We start from the raw sequence: 14,989 nt of genomic DNA, 5'->3' as shown, positions 1-14,989 counted from the left end.
TCATTTAGACCTAGAAAAAGCTAGGTATGGATGGAATCTTAGTGTACAAACCATGTTAAAGTCGTAGAATATGTGTTCTACCCTCCCAATGTTGTTGCCAAGCTTGAACCAAGCCCGGTGAGCTCCGACAACATGTATTACCAAAAGACCAACCAGGGTTTTGATCGTTCGATCGACGTATCTCTCAAACGGCTTGGTGGAATCAGAATTTTATTAGCTTAGAATGATGCTGGGAAGATCCCCTACAAACTCCATGGAACATGGCGATCAGGCCTGAGCCGAAAAGCCCCAATTCTAGTTGGACCTTTCTGTATTACCACCGAAAATATGGCACAAGAAACACTGTAGCTATTTCTGATGAGTTTTTTCCGATGGACAAATGAGCCTTAAGTGCTCTCTATCTTCTCCATCAAAAACAGGACTGATATTTTTGGTGAAAATACCTTGTTTTTGGTGGGTGTTTTCGGTGACAATACTGTCACTTGGGCACAGTGTCTGTACCCTTTGGGGGTGACCTGTGTGGGTCCCTCCTGATGTTTTCGATGCATATTGATGTACGATTCCCTTTGTGTCTAGGATAGTGATGTGTACGTGCCCTGAAGGAAAAATTGATTTGATCGATCGGTGGTCATACTTGAACCCGAACACACCTGATCGTAAACCAAGTGAGGGATGGACTGTGTTTATTTTTGGAATGTTTATTATTATTAAAATTTTCACATTCTTAGAATTATATGTTTAATTGTAATTTCTCAAATACGAGGACGATATATTATATTTTCCATTTTACAGTCATGATATGAACTATATGGAGATGTATGACGGGATCCAGTGTGGCCAAGGTGGTACCAGTACCATGATCGTCGTGTGTTTGGCTGTGTGTGTGAGACAGAATCTGGCATGGCTGAGGTGGTACTGGTGCTGTGATTGTCGTGTGTATGTTGCATTCATGCATTGATTATGTGCAATAGAGTTAGTTGTAGTCGCGGGTTACACTTTGTGGCCAAGGTCTCACTGGTGTCGTGTACCCCAGGACTGCATTTGGAAATGGATGCACTTCATGGACGATGATTGGTACTGGTGTAGTGTAGTTCATGCTCAACTGTGATATGTTTGCTAGATTAGGTAAACGATCTCAGGTTTCACTTTGTGGCCAAGGTCTCGCTAGTATCATGTACCTAGGACTGTATTTGGAGATGGATTACACTTTGTGGCCGAGGTCTTTTCGGTATCATGTAATTCATACTAACTGTATCACTATGAAGACATGTAGCATATATGTGGTCAGGTATCATTGTAGTATGTTCGATGTGCTTTTCCAGAATGCCACACTCGTTGTACGATGTGATTATTGTTGGAGGCAGGAACCTGTCCAGCATGGCCGATTATGTACCGATGCTGTGACTGCCAGAAGGGGGTTATCAAGGGTTTACTGGGTGACCTATGGATGCATACAGGGACCGACAAGCTTCTGTTCACTACTAGGGTTTGTATCCTTGCGTAGTCAATGGCGGTTCTAAGACAAAGGATACAGCCTAATGCGCCATAGTAGCATTTACCAGACTTAGTTCATATTGTTAGGTGGATAATAAATAAATGAACTGCATCACGAGCATCATGGACTATGTGTTTAATTTCTGGAATCATGCATCATAAATTATTACTGCTATTATCTTGCTTGGATATGCTTAACCCCACCCCTCACTGAGCGAGTTCGAAAGCTCACCCCATATATACTATGGTCCCAATGGCGGGTGATCCAATATCTTTTGGGTCAGAGTATGGTGTGAGCGACTGGTGGATGCCAGAAGTGGAGGAGCACGATCAGGACTATGCTTGCGACCACTGTGCCTACGTCACACCGTGAGATTGTACATCATACTTTGATACTTTTGGATATAACTGTGGATTTTATATTTTTTTGAGATTATATTATATGTCGTGGATGAATGTACAGAATAACTCGGTTATTGCTATTATATTATCATTAGATGTTTCCCCATTTTATTTATGATTCCGTTACTATACTCTAATTCCACTGCTTATGTTGGTTTGTGATGTGAGATTGTGAAAATGTTAAGGTACTACTGTCAGAGATCCTGGTAGGTTTGTAAGACAGGTACATGTCTTACTCACACTGCCGGTATTCCTAATGGTAAGTTGGGTCTACTCGAATTAGGGTATGACAAGTACTCCCTCACCAGCCTAGTGAAGGGGGTAAACATTGTCTTGAATGTGGATTTACTAGTGGGAATTCTAGGGATATCCACTGAGGGTGCCCATTTTTACAATCCCCTAAGGATCAAGGCCATGGGCCCGAACTTGAGTCTTGAGATGCAGGAGAGTATATATGTGACTATTAGTGGCAGGAAGGAGTGTTCGTTGTCCGAGACAACCTAAAATGCAGACACCCATGTGTTCGGCCACTTGGCCTAGTCAACCAGCTCCCCAGGGTAGGTCATAGGAACCAAGTGAGTTTCATGATTGGTTACCTTGCCTAGTGCAACTATGTGGCCTTGGAAGAGGATACTTCCCATCCCTGCCTCCCCTACATCATGCTAAAAACTATAGAATACCACATGGCGCACCCCAATGATTCAGGATTCCCCTATGGAAGATCACTCACCAAGGTCATTGAGTACTTCCAAGTGGACCTAATGGGCGAGGAAGGGAAATATCCTGAGGAAAAGTTTACCCAGGAGAACTTTAGAAGGATGGGTTTGCCAATTCCAATGAGTGCACCACAGGAGGCAGAAGAACAAGAGGCAGAGCATATGGAGGGAGGATATGATAATGAGGAGGATGAAGACTACTTCCCTTATCTCGATGAGGAGGAAATTCATGAGGAGATCCTCAAGGAGGAGCCTCTGGAGACCAGAGCTGCAGATCCGCATTTTAGAGCTCCACCTCCTTCAGGTGGGGCTTTTGACTTCCAGAGATTGATGGATAGTGTGAGTGCCCTGAGAGAAGGGCAATATCAGATCTTAGAGCACATAGAGAAGAGTGCCACCCGGGAATTGGTGATACAACACAGATTGGGAAGGATAGAGGCTATTTTCCAATCCTTAGCTGAGGACTTGGACAAGGTCTCTAATGGAATTGCTGCTGATTTTCGTCGGGTGAAGAAGGAGATCACCCTGACAAACTACAGGCTCAACCTTTATGACTATCACTTCCACTGCACGTCACGGCCTAAGAGTGTGAACACATTCACCGTGTCCGACGATGACTAATGGAGTGGATGATCCTTCCTACTTTCCTCCCTCTTTGAGCCATCCTCTATTTTTCTCTTTTCTGGCCTTATATTTCATTCCTCTCTCTCTATTTGATGATGATGATGATTACGATACTTTGGTGGTTGTATATTTTGGTACATTTCTATGGTTTGGAACTTAGAAGGGTGTTTATGTGGATGTTTGAAACTTTAGGATTAGTTTTATTTGTTTTGATTGTTCTACTATGGTTTGGTGGTGATAGTGTCTTTCACCCTTCTTTTGCAATTATGTTTATGTATGTGGCTTATCAGGTGACTTCTTTGTAAATTTTTGGAAATTCAATATAGCGCCATTATGCTACAAAATTTTTTATTAAATTAAGAATTTCAATGATTTATGGAATCGTCCAATTGATCTTTTGTTAATCTATTTAAGTTCTACCATCATGCATGTAATGGAATGCAAGAATTTATACTTTTTCATCTTATTATAGGTTTAGATTTTTAAAGCTTTTATGTTTACCCAACCCCGGGGTCCTATTAAAAGATTCTAAAGGGATCTATCATATATGTTGTGAGTGGGTAGAGCATCCCACTCTGTTACCACCGTTTTCACACCTCGTTCACGTAAAAACTGGACCAGTGACTAGGCTAACACCTGTTGACCCAAAACCTGTCAGGATCATTGATACAGTAACCACTACACAACATACACACAACTAAAGAAGGCAAATTCTGTATTTCAGCGAAACTCTTATATATATACATATACTTGTAAATACCCCAGTACTCTAGATACCCAAATTATGATACATAATACATTTACATGTGGGCCCGTAGGCATGATATATACATAAAAATTATAATTTAAATATCTAGAGCATAAAAGGGGTAACATTGTAAACTAAGCAAAAAGAATCCGATGTAGGTATCAGTGTTGTTATCCTGTAACACAACTCTCGCACAGGCATTTAGACCCATGCCCAAGATCTTCAGGGACCCACTAGTCCTTAGCTAAAAACTTCACAGTAGGCCTCGGCTCTAGCTCTTTGGCTGGATAACCTGCAAGATCATCTAAAAATGGTGTGCACATGGGATGAGCTCACTAGCCCAATAAGTGCAAAGAAAGACCAAGCAATCATTCGCAATACAAATGCACCTATGTGTATGCAAGTCCATTTTTATAACCTAGATCACCTAAACATCACATCTAAGTCATAGATCATGTGCTACTCAAACCCACAGTGCATGTATTCCCCGGGTACGAGTCGCAAACTCCATTCCATGATACGCCCATAGGGTTGTCAGAGAAAGCCAACCGTGGGTACTGGAAAAGTAAATTGGGCCTTTCCCTGCATTAAAGTAAAATGGGTCTTGCCTGCATTAAATTAAAAGTAGTACGATTGAGCCTATGATTATATCACCAAAGTTATCGACCATCCTAGTAATCAACAGGGCGTACTTCTAACCGCCACCGTTGGTACACAACCTCGGGCTTCCCCCAGTGATATACCCAATAGCTAAAACCCTGCTGGGAAGGGTCGTAGCATAGGGATATGTCATTCATAACTGCATGCTTCTATATGAGATAGTACGACTGCATAGTGCCACCACATTCCATTCCACAGGCCACTAATGCATTTATTTCCAAGTCAACTACGACATCTAGTCTAGCAATGCATCATATTCAATAATTTAAATCATCCATCTCATAACTCATAGAAAGGATAAGCATTTATCAATTAAAGATTTCAACATAACAAGTCATAAATGAATTTCATAATGCATAAGACAATGCATGAAATGGCATTCATGGATGACTAGTCTACATACAGCAATATAGTGATGACATGGCTAGTCTACATCAGTAATGGAATGATGCAAAAACACTCTAAAAATAAAGTCAATGTCCTCTTCCCACCTACCTAGTTGTGTACAATTATCACCCTTGGTATGAGGAAGATTCAACGTGCGATGATATGAGTTTCTAGTACAACCTATCATAAAAGAGGTCAAGTCTAGTATATCTTCAATTTAGGTTCAAACTAATGAAGTATGATAATCCCAATGCGTTTAGAATCACCATAGGAGGTTGCCCAAAAAGTTTGGGCCCAATCGAAACCCGATGGGATGGATTGGAAGGTCAATCGGAGGGCGCAGCACTTGCTGGTCCTTGCCCACTGCTCAACCTAGGGGCTCTACCTGGACTGGTGTGCCAAGTGCCCACCGGTCCTTGCTCACCGACTGACCCAATTGCCCATCCAGGATAGGCAGGCTCCAGATTGGTGGGTCTGACCATTTCCGGGCACCCACCACTTAGAACCAGGATTTCGCTATTCCCTTCCATTCTTCATCCCACCTTGGGAAAAGCACAAGAGGTCGATTCGACTGCATTTTTCACAAATCTAAGGTCCCATATTGTGATTCTAACATGGATCTAGGATTGATTCAAAGTTTTAAGCTTTGATTTTACCTCCTTGCTCAAGAACACTTCAAAAACCCTAAGTTCCTTCTCTAGCTCAAGAGATCACCAAATGCTTCTCAAATCTTACAATTTCTTCCTTTAAAACCTTCAAAAACAATATGTAGGTCCTTCATTAAACCTTAAATTCATCATCTCAAGTGGGATTAACAAGATCTACAAGATTCCTACCCAAATCGAAGGGTTTCTTGGGGGTTTGAGAAATATAGCTTTTACTCACCTCAAATCGTAGATCCCAAGGCAAGGATCACTTTTCTGGTGCCGGATTCAAAAGATCTAACCCCGGCGACGCGCAACGAGCAACGAGCAACGAGCATCTCCTTCCCCATTTCTTCCCTTCTCTCTCCTTCGTTTCTTTCTCTTCTTTACTTTTCTAACCCACCTTGTAATGCAATAAATGAAGAAAAAGGAAAGTAATAAATGATATTTATACTTGGGACAAAATATCTAATGACCAGAGTGATAGATCACACTAGTGGGTCTAACCCACCTATGACCACCCACCAGTCGGCCGAAACTTAGCCAATTGATTTGGGATTTCGACGGGGCTTAGCCCTGACACGTATTTCACTCTTGGTAATTGACCAAAATGGTACTCAACAAAAAATACATCTACATACCTTTATTATGCATACATGGCCCTATGATACGTACAAGTGCACGGCTTGGGCATGCGAACTTCACTAGGCACCAATTCCGACTCTTTTGGCCAACATGAGTTTAGAGTCACTCTTACCATCATGTTCCATAGGGTACCCAACTCGGATTGCTCGGGTTCAAGTTCTGCAAGGTCAAACTGAACCAATCAGGTAATTAGATCGGGTTTACAAAGTAGGATATCACATGGTGTTGCCGAGGGGGGAGGATCCGCTACCGTGGGCTTAGAGGTCTGCATTACAGTGATGGCCATTGATGTATGATTGGTTGCTATGGATGTGATTCATGTGATTGATGTATGTAGAATGAATATGGTTAGGATCAACAGACCCTGGTGCTATAAACCTTGCCAGTAGGGGGTTAGGTACTAGCTGATCTCAGGGGATGGTGATGCAGCACAAGAGACCGATGGGTTTTCCAAGACCATGGCTGCATGCCCCACAGAACGGGTGGCCAAGGGGATTTTCAAGACCGTGACTGTTCTACAACTTAGATGACCGATGGGTTTTCCAAGATCGAGACTATAGGTTGGGATTATCCATTAGGGGTTTACGGGGTGATCGATGGGTTTTCCCTGCAGGCTTCTGATTTGCAACTAGCTTGTATCACTGGCTGATCGATGGGTTTTTTGAGACCAGGGATACGACCTATGTTGCAATAGAACTGATACCCTATCTTGGACTTAGTAATTGTTTACTAGGTATTATGTGCTAAAACCATATCATGAGCATCATCTAATTTGTTTGAGGATGCATTGCATCATTTGTTTGTGTGTACTTGCATAAACACACCTCACTGGGCTTGTGAAGCTCACCCCTCGTTGATTACTATTTTTAGATGGTGAAACCAGAGCTGAGGTAAGATTGGACTTCGGCAACGATTGTGAGGCTTGTGTCTACAAGACACCAGGATGATGATGGACTTCACTCTTCTTATTTCAAATATTCCTTTTGATGTATATATTTATGGAATGTGTAGGAGGTAATATTTCAACCTATGCTTGTTTAAAGACATGAAAATTTGTATAATGTAATCTATTATTTTAGTACATCACCAGTGATATTTATATGATTTTATTAGTGTACTCTGATTTTCGTTGTGGTCTTGATAGCATTTGTGAAATTAAGATACAGCATCTGTGATCTTGGAGGGTTAGGTTGACTAGATGTGGGTGTCCAGTGCTACATACCTTGGCCAATTTGAGGCAGAGTGTGACACAAAAGCTAAGCCATTTGATTGGTTACCATCTCTACAACTATCCGGCAAAGACTCAACTTCATCGGAGGAGGGTAAAATAGACATTGTACTAATGTGTGTAAGTTGGACATTTTAGATGAAGGTATAATAATCTTTTACTACATAAAATAACAATTACATCATCATTTAATAGGGAAGACTAACAACATGGGTGTTTTTGTCATTTCCCAAAGCTAGAGGGGGTGTTTGTGTCATTTTTAAAAGTACAAGGGCAAAGTTCAGGAGGTGGTAGTGTAATTTTCACTAATAAATTGGTTAGTAGTTAGAAATAAGGGTGGCCTAATGGCCCCTCATGGGTCCTAGTGTAGGTCTTGCACAAAGAGAAAAAAAAATTTATTATCAAGGGTTGGAGGCTTTCCATAAGAAAATTTTCCACTTGTACTTGTTATTAAGGGTATTTGGTAATTTCTTGCAGCCATGATTTTTTTTTCTGGTTTAAGGCCCCAAGGAGAGTTGAACTCATGCCTTCTTAGTCATAATGTGTTGGTCCTTGCTGACTGAGCTACCCCTGGTGTCTATTATGCTTTATTATGTGCCAGTACCTACTTTAGGAGTAAACGAGTTGAGATTTGTGCAGCTAATCAAGGCTTTATAGGTAGGTTCATTTGGGCCAAGTCACAAGCCCAATAGATCAGAAGCTAAAGCCTATAATTGAGAGTTTGATTTTGGTCCAAAGTCCTTAAAGCTTAATGTGAACTATATCTATGTTATACACATGCTCTGTTGAAATCCATATATAACTTTTAGGGAAGTGTATCCTGTGGGGATTGTGGTTCCTATGCATGCATGGGGTCAATGAGAGCATATTGAGAACCATCAATAGGGCATCATTTTGCATTTTAGAGGGGCCCAATAGTCATTTTGCTCCTCATGTGTCTAGGTGCAAAGGCCACGCTACCCACATTAACCATTTTTTTCTCTCTGTATCTTCACACACCTTAATAAAAAAATAATAAAAAAAATTGGGTGAAAATATATATATATATATATTTATTATACCTTATACCATTACATATAAAATAAAAAAGGAAAAAGGAGAGGATTTGTGCCATGTACACAATCATTGGATGAAGGTGGAGGGGTGCACCATAGACCCTTATTCCCCATCCAATGGTTAAGTGCATAACCGTGCACAAAAAAATTTGCCAAAAATAAATCATGCATGTATGGTGAACGATGGAGACATTATTTAAAAAAAAAAAAAAAAAAAAAGAATTTAGGGTTGTCAAACTTATAAGTAAAATTAACAAAAATTTTATTTTAACTAAACTATACTCTTGATGAGCCAACACTGTATGTAGTGCTTTTCCTTAAACAATGCTCTCAAATATTCGAATTTGAGGATAGTATGTATTCCCATTTCCCACGGAGAGTATTATTTTGGAAAATTTACAGTACCACCCCTAGAGAATGCCACTATTAACAAAACACCCTTACATTACTGACAATTAGAACCGACCCCTTATCTTGAGTCTCTATTAGGGAATATAACTTAAGTGCTGACATCGGCTAGTCCAATTAAAACACTTTTATTTTAAATACCAAAATACTCTCATAATAAGCAAACTATAGACCTTTTTTCCTAAAATACATACCCTTCACATTCCATCATCTTCTTCCCCAAATCAAAGAGCAATGCCAAACCCTATTTCCTTTATGCTGCAAATTACTGACCTCTCTCCGTCGACGAGCTAGTTGGTTCATGTCATTGAAAAGAGTGCGCATGAGAATGATCATTAGAGATACATGAAGCACACAATTTTGAATAAATTGGACCAGTTGATTCATCTACAGATGATTAGAGTTCAGAGAGTTATGTTGATTCCTCAGCTTCAGAATACAATGAGCAAACTAGACATGTTTAAGCTCTTCTAATTGCTAGTAGTGATCACAGATTGAATGAGACAGACCATGGATTTCCATTGGTTCTGATTTAGTGAGTCAACGATGAACATGAGCAGTTTTAGCTTCTCAAGCAACAACATTGCACTGAACCTGAATTAATATTAACGAATATAGAAGATTTCAAGCATAATAAAAATGAATGATTTTTTATTCTACTTTTGGGTATTTGTTACGATCCCATATCACCTTATGGGAGCTGATCTCACATCGATTTCCTACTTTTGGATATTTTTTACTTTTGGGTCCCCTCGCCTTGTAAGCTGGGTTATGGGGTTGAGTTCTTCTAAGACTGTATCAATGGTATCAAAGCATCCGATCCTCGGCCCAACCCCCGCGTGGAAGGGAGACCTGGTGCTAGAGTGAGAGCTACTAGAAAAGGGTTATGTGTCGCTAGGAAGAAACCTTGGAGCAGAGTGAAAGTCGCTTAGAAAGGGCTACCTGATCCATAGTGGGTCGCTGTGGACGTCGAGTTCCAAAGCGTGGTGGTATGTTACGATCCCATATCAGCTCATGGGAGTTGATCCCACATCGATTTCCTATGAAAATTGATGTGGGTTGATACGGTCTTATTGTTTGAGATTTAAAAGTAACCACAAGTATACGGATCAATGTAGCTAACAGGTCGAACACAAGGAGAACACCTACTTTATTTTAAGCTTCTTTTAGTAATGCGAAAGTGTAACGATTGATTATGGTGATCTACTTCTAACTACCGTCCTAACATAAAAGCATCTAGGGAAATTGGAATTGAAATTACAATAAAAATCGAATGACCTAACCATTCACATCAAACCCTAAACATTCGTTATCTAAGAATTTAAATACTCAAACCACACAATTTAAAAGTAAATAACTGAAAGTAAAAGTGTTGAAATAAAAAGTTCTGAAAAGTAAATAAATAAAATAAAAAGGGAAAAAAGCTAAAGAGAGGCACACAAGTAGGTATATCTACTTAGCCCGAGGGATGCACCATAAATAATATGAGCTTCCCTACTTAACCAGGGAGTACTCTTATAAGGGCTTTTCTTCTTGGCTTTAGGGGGAGGGATGCAATATAAATAATCAAAATAAAAGAATGGTTCTATGGCCAGAGAGTGGCAAAGCCAACACATGCATCTAGCCAAGGACCTTGGGGGAAAGGGAAAGCATCAAAGTAAAAATTGAAATTTAAATCCTAAATTAAGAATGAATGGGTAGCAAGAAGAGGGAATAAGAGGGGTGTGAGAAGACTACTGCAGAAGCCTACTTACCTAACTTCAATACTTGAACTTGAAAACTTGATCGAGATTTGAAATACTACCAGCCCTAAAAACCAGATCTGAACTAAATCAAATCTGAAATTGTTAAGCATGGGGAAAACAAATCATGAAGAGAAAAACTGAACTTGAAAGAGATGCTCCACAACTTGTTCTTACCACCTAGAACTAAGCCTAGAACTAGAAATTAAAATTATTACACCTTTGAATAACTTGAATTACATGAACAATAAAGATTTGAAAAGCATAAACAAAGGCTTGCATTAATAAAAAAAAAAATTACAAAAGTGCTTGCATAAAAAAAAAACTAAGAAGAATAACTAAAGAGAGAGAGAGAGAGCTCAACAAAAAAAAACTAGAAGAAGAAAACTGGGAAAAGAGAGGGACTAGAAAGGACGCCCTCCTTGCTTGGGACCGTCCACTTATATAAGTAATATGGGAGAGAGAGGAGGACATCCAAAGGTGGATCCCCTTGGACGAATTTGATGAGGTAGAGGGGGAGATTGGGAGATAAAATAGGAAGAGGGGATTTTTTTTATTTCTTGCCTTTTTTTCCTATATTTTTTTTTTCTTCTCTTTTATGTGCAACCTCTTGGCCGAATTTGTGCAATGAGGTGGAGGAGAGAGAGAGAGGAAAGAAAAGGTAGGAGGGATTTCCAATGATTTTTTCCTCTTTTCTTTTCTTTTTTTATTTTCTCCTTTATTTCCTTCTTTTTCTCTTTCTCTTCAAACCTGCGCACAAACCACCCTTACACAATTTCTACTTTCCTTGCTTTTCTGATTTGGAAACCTTTTAATTGAGTAGGACGTTCCATCCATACCCCTTCCTTTAAGTGATGATTTGGAGAGAGAAAATATTCCAAAACAAATCTTCGAAAAATAGCAGCCATGAGGTTCGAACTTGAGACCTCCCAGTGAGCAAGGGATTTTTGCACACCACAACTCACCAACTACGCTAGGTAATTGTTATTACAAAAAAAGAATCTTCAATCACTCAAGGGGGCTCCATCGATCCTTGTTGGAATTTAGAATATTCCTTGTACACCTGGAACAACTGCAAACGGGTTGGTTCTGCATCTCAGTTCAGTTCTGATCCATTATTCTTTTCTGAAAAGAATAATCACTTGTACAAATAACCAAATGGATGTGTACTTTCAATACAACATGCCCATTTTTTTTTAAATTTCATCCTCTTCGCAACCATAAAAAGAACTGGGACATCTTTACGTGTAAAATTGGAGATGTGGCACCTGATAGTCCTTAAGGCCTTTAAAATACAAAACCTGTAAAAAAAAGAGTAAAACCCAAAGTAGCTCCATTTTAAATATGTAAAATGCATGTTTTCATATCCTAGATTTCACACATAAATGTGCTCATTAGAATTCCCCCACACTTAGACTTTGCTAGCCCTCGAGCGAAACAAAAAAAAATGAATAAAAATAAAAAACCTAACTCACTTTCGTAGGAATCACGGTTGCACTTAGCATGTGCAACAAGCCTTTAAACCCCTAGGTCACCCCTAGTGGACGAGTTGTGTCTCGTGAGTGTTTGTAGTGAATATACACCAAAAATTTAGAAAAAAATGAAATCCGAACATTGGCTAAAGGTAAGGGCCATACCAATCCGGAGCAAAGATAATTCCTCTTACACTTGATCTAGGGACCCCCACACTTGAATTTTTATTACCCCATATCGATTTCAGGAACAAGCATATTTCTTAATTTGGAACTCACCTTGTCTCTCCCAAAACATTCTTTTCTTAAGGCAAGATCACTTGTGAAGTAATAGGGAACCAAGGACTAAGGCGTTGGAGTGTTTTCGACCAAATATGTTACCAAGGCATTGATGACATTTACACATACTTTCTTTTTGTGTGGTTTTCTTTCTCTTTTTTTTTTTTATAATAAACTCTATCATATTCCACTACTGTTGGCCTAAATGACATGGCGGAGTAAACACAAGACACCCAAGTTACTATGTAGTTTCGCTTTTTGCATATGCCCACATAGACAGTGATGCCAGAGTTCTTTCAGAAATTTCTTCCTTAAGAGTTTTGATCATGACACCATGCTTCCTGAGGTGCAATGCCCAGTCTAGTTCTAAGAAAATCAACTCTTATTTTTCATTTATATCACTTTTCACACTTCATTTAAAATTGTGTACTTGTCAACACATGCCAAATTAAAAAGAAAGTCTCAACTCCAAAATCAATAGTACAAAGAATCCACTGACTCACATATGGTCTAACACCATAAAACAAGGGTTTTTTATTTTTCAAAAGATAGTCCCATCTCAAGACACAGGCTTGTTTCTTTTTTCTCAACAGGGTTTTTATGTGTTCAAGATGGGTACCTCAATCAAAAATTCTTACATTCATACATCAAGCAACCGAATGCTATGATCATTAACTAAAAGCTAAACTAGGATTTCAACCTTAGCAAGCTCAAAAACAAAAGAAAAACAAACAAAGGAAAAAAAAAAACAAAAACAAAAACAAAAAACTGGTTTTCCTCCCCCACACTTAAGTCATGCAATATCTTCAATGCATGGAAAGAATTAAAAGTAAAGACAATGCAAGGGGGTTATACCTGATTAAAAGTTAGTCATCAGTGTAAAGAGGTTTATGGAGATCCATGACCTCTTCACTAGAAGTAGTAGGAAACTCAAGGAACGGTTTTAAATGCTGACCATTAACCTTCAAAACTAACCCTGTTCCTAGATTTAGAATCTCCACAGCCCCATAGGGATATACATTATAGACAATAAATGGGCCATCCCATCGGGATCTAAGCTTACCAGGGAAAAGGTGCAACCGAGAGTTATACAATAAGACCTTATCACAATTTACAAAAGATTTGCATAGAATGTGTTTATCATGGAAAGTTGTGGTCTTTTTCTTGTAAATCCTAGAACTGTCATAAGCATCATTCCTAAGTTCCTCCAACTCAGATAGTTGGAGCCGACGATGAATTCCCGCATTAGACAAATCAAAGTTGAGTTTCTTGATGGCCCAAAAGGCCTTATACTCTAACTCAACTGGTAAGTGACATGCTTTCCCATGTACCAAATGGTAGGGAGATTGACCAAGGTCGATCTTGAATGCAATCTGATGGGCCCACAAGGCATCAATGAGCCTAAGGGACCAATCCTTACAGTAGGGATTAATAATTTTCTCCAAGATTTGTTTGATCTGCCTATTAAACACCTCCACTTGGCCACTAGTTTGGAGGTGATAAGGGGTAGATAACTTATGGGTGATCCCATACTTTTTCATTAAGACCTCAAAATGCCAATTACAAAAATGAGTACCCCTATCACTAATTATTGCACGTGGTGTACCAAAGCAAGAAAAAATGTTCTCTTTGAGAAACTGGACCACCACTTTGTGGTCATTAGATTTACAAGGTATGGCCTCTATCCATTTAGAAACATAATAAATGACCAAAAGCATGAACAAATTCCTAAAAAAATTAAGGAATTGTCCTATGAAATCGATGCCCCACATATCAAAAATATCAACTGCCAAAATAGGGTTGAGGGGCATCATGTTCCTCGTATTGATACGGCCAAAAGACTAGTAGGTGGGACAAATCTTAAAAAAATCAAAAGCATCTCTAAAAAGAGTGGATCAATAAAATCCACATTAGAGAACCTTTGCGGTAGTCTTCTTAGGTCCAAAGTGTCCACACATACATAATCATGGAAAAAATATAAAATTGAGTGCTGCTTATGATTAGGCACATAACGTCTAATAATTTGGTCAGGACAAACTTTGAAAAGATAGGGATCGTCCCAAAAGAAATGCTTAACTTGTGAAAGGAATCGATACCTATCTTGGGTGGACCAGTGATCTGGAGTTACACCTGAAACTAAGAAGTTGACAATATCAGTAAACCATGGTTCATTGGACACTGCAAATAACTGTTCATCTAGAAAATTCTCATTGACTAGAGAATCGACAGTCAAAGAGTTTGGAAGTCTGGATAAATGGTCTGCAACTAAGTTTTCAACTCATTTCTTCTCCCTAATTTTCAAATCAAAATCTTGTAAAAGTAAAACCCACCTAATGAGATGGACTTTGGCATCCTTCTTCTGAACAAGGTATCTAAGAGCGGAATGATCAATGTACAGCACCACATGTGATCTAACTAAGTAAAATTAAAACTTTTCTAGCACAAACATAACAGCTAAAAATTCTTTTTTAGTGGTTGTATAGTT

The sequence above is a fragment of the Macadamia integrifolia genome, chromosome 10, assembly GCF_013358625.1.
Source record: "Macadamia integrifolia cultivar HAES 741 chromosome 10, SCU_Mint_v3, whole genome shotgun sequence".
Classification (NCBI taxonomy): domain Eukaryota; kingdom Viridiplantae; phylum Streptophyta; class Magnoliopsida; order Proteales; family Proteaceae; genus Macadamia; species Macadamia integrifolia.
This window is presented reverse-complemented; position numbering follows the sequence as displayed.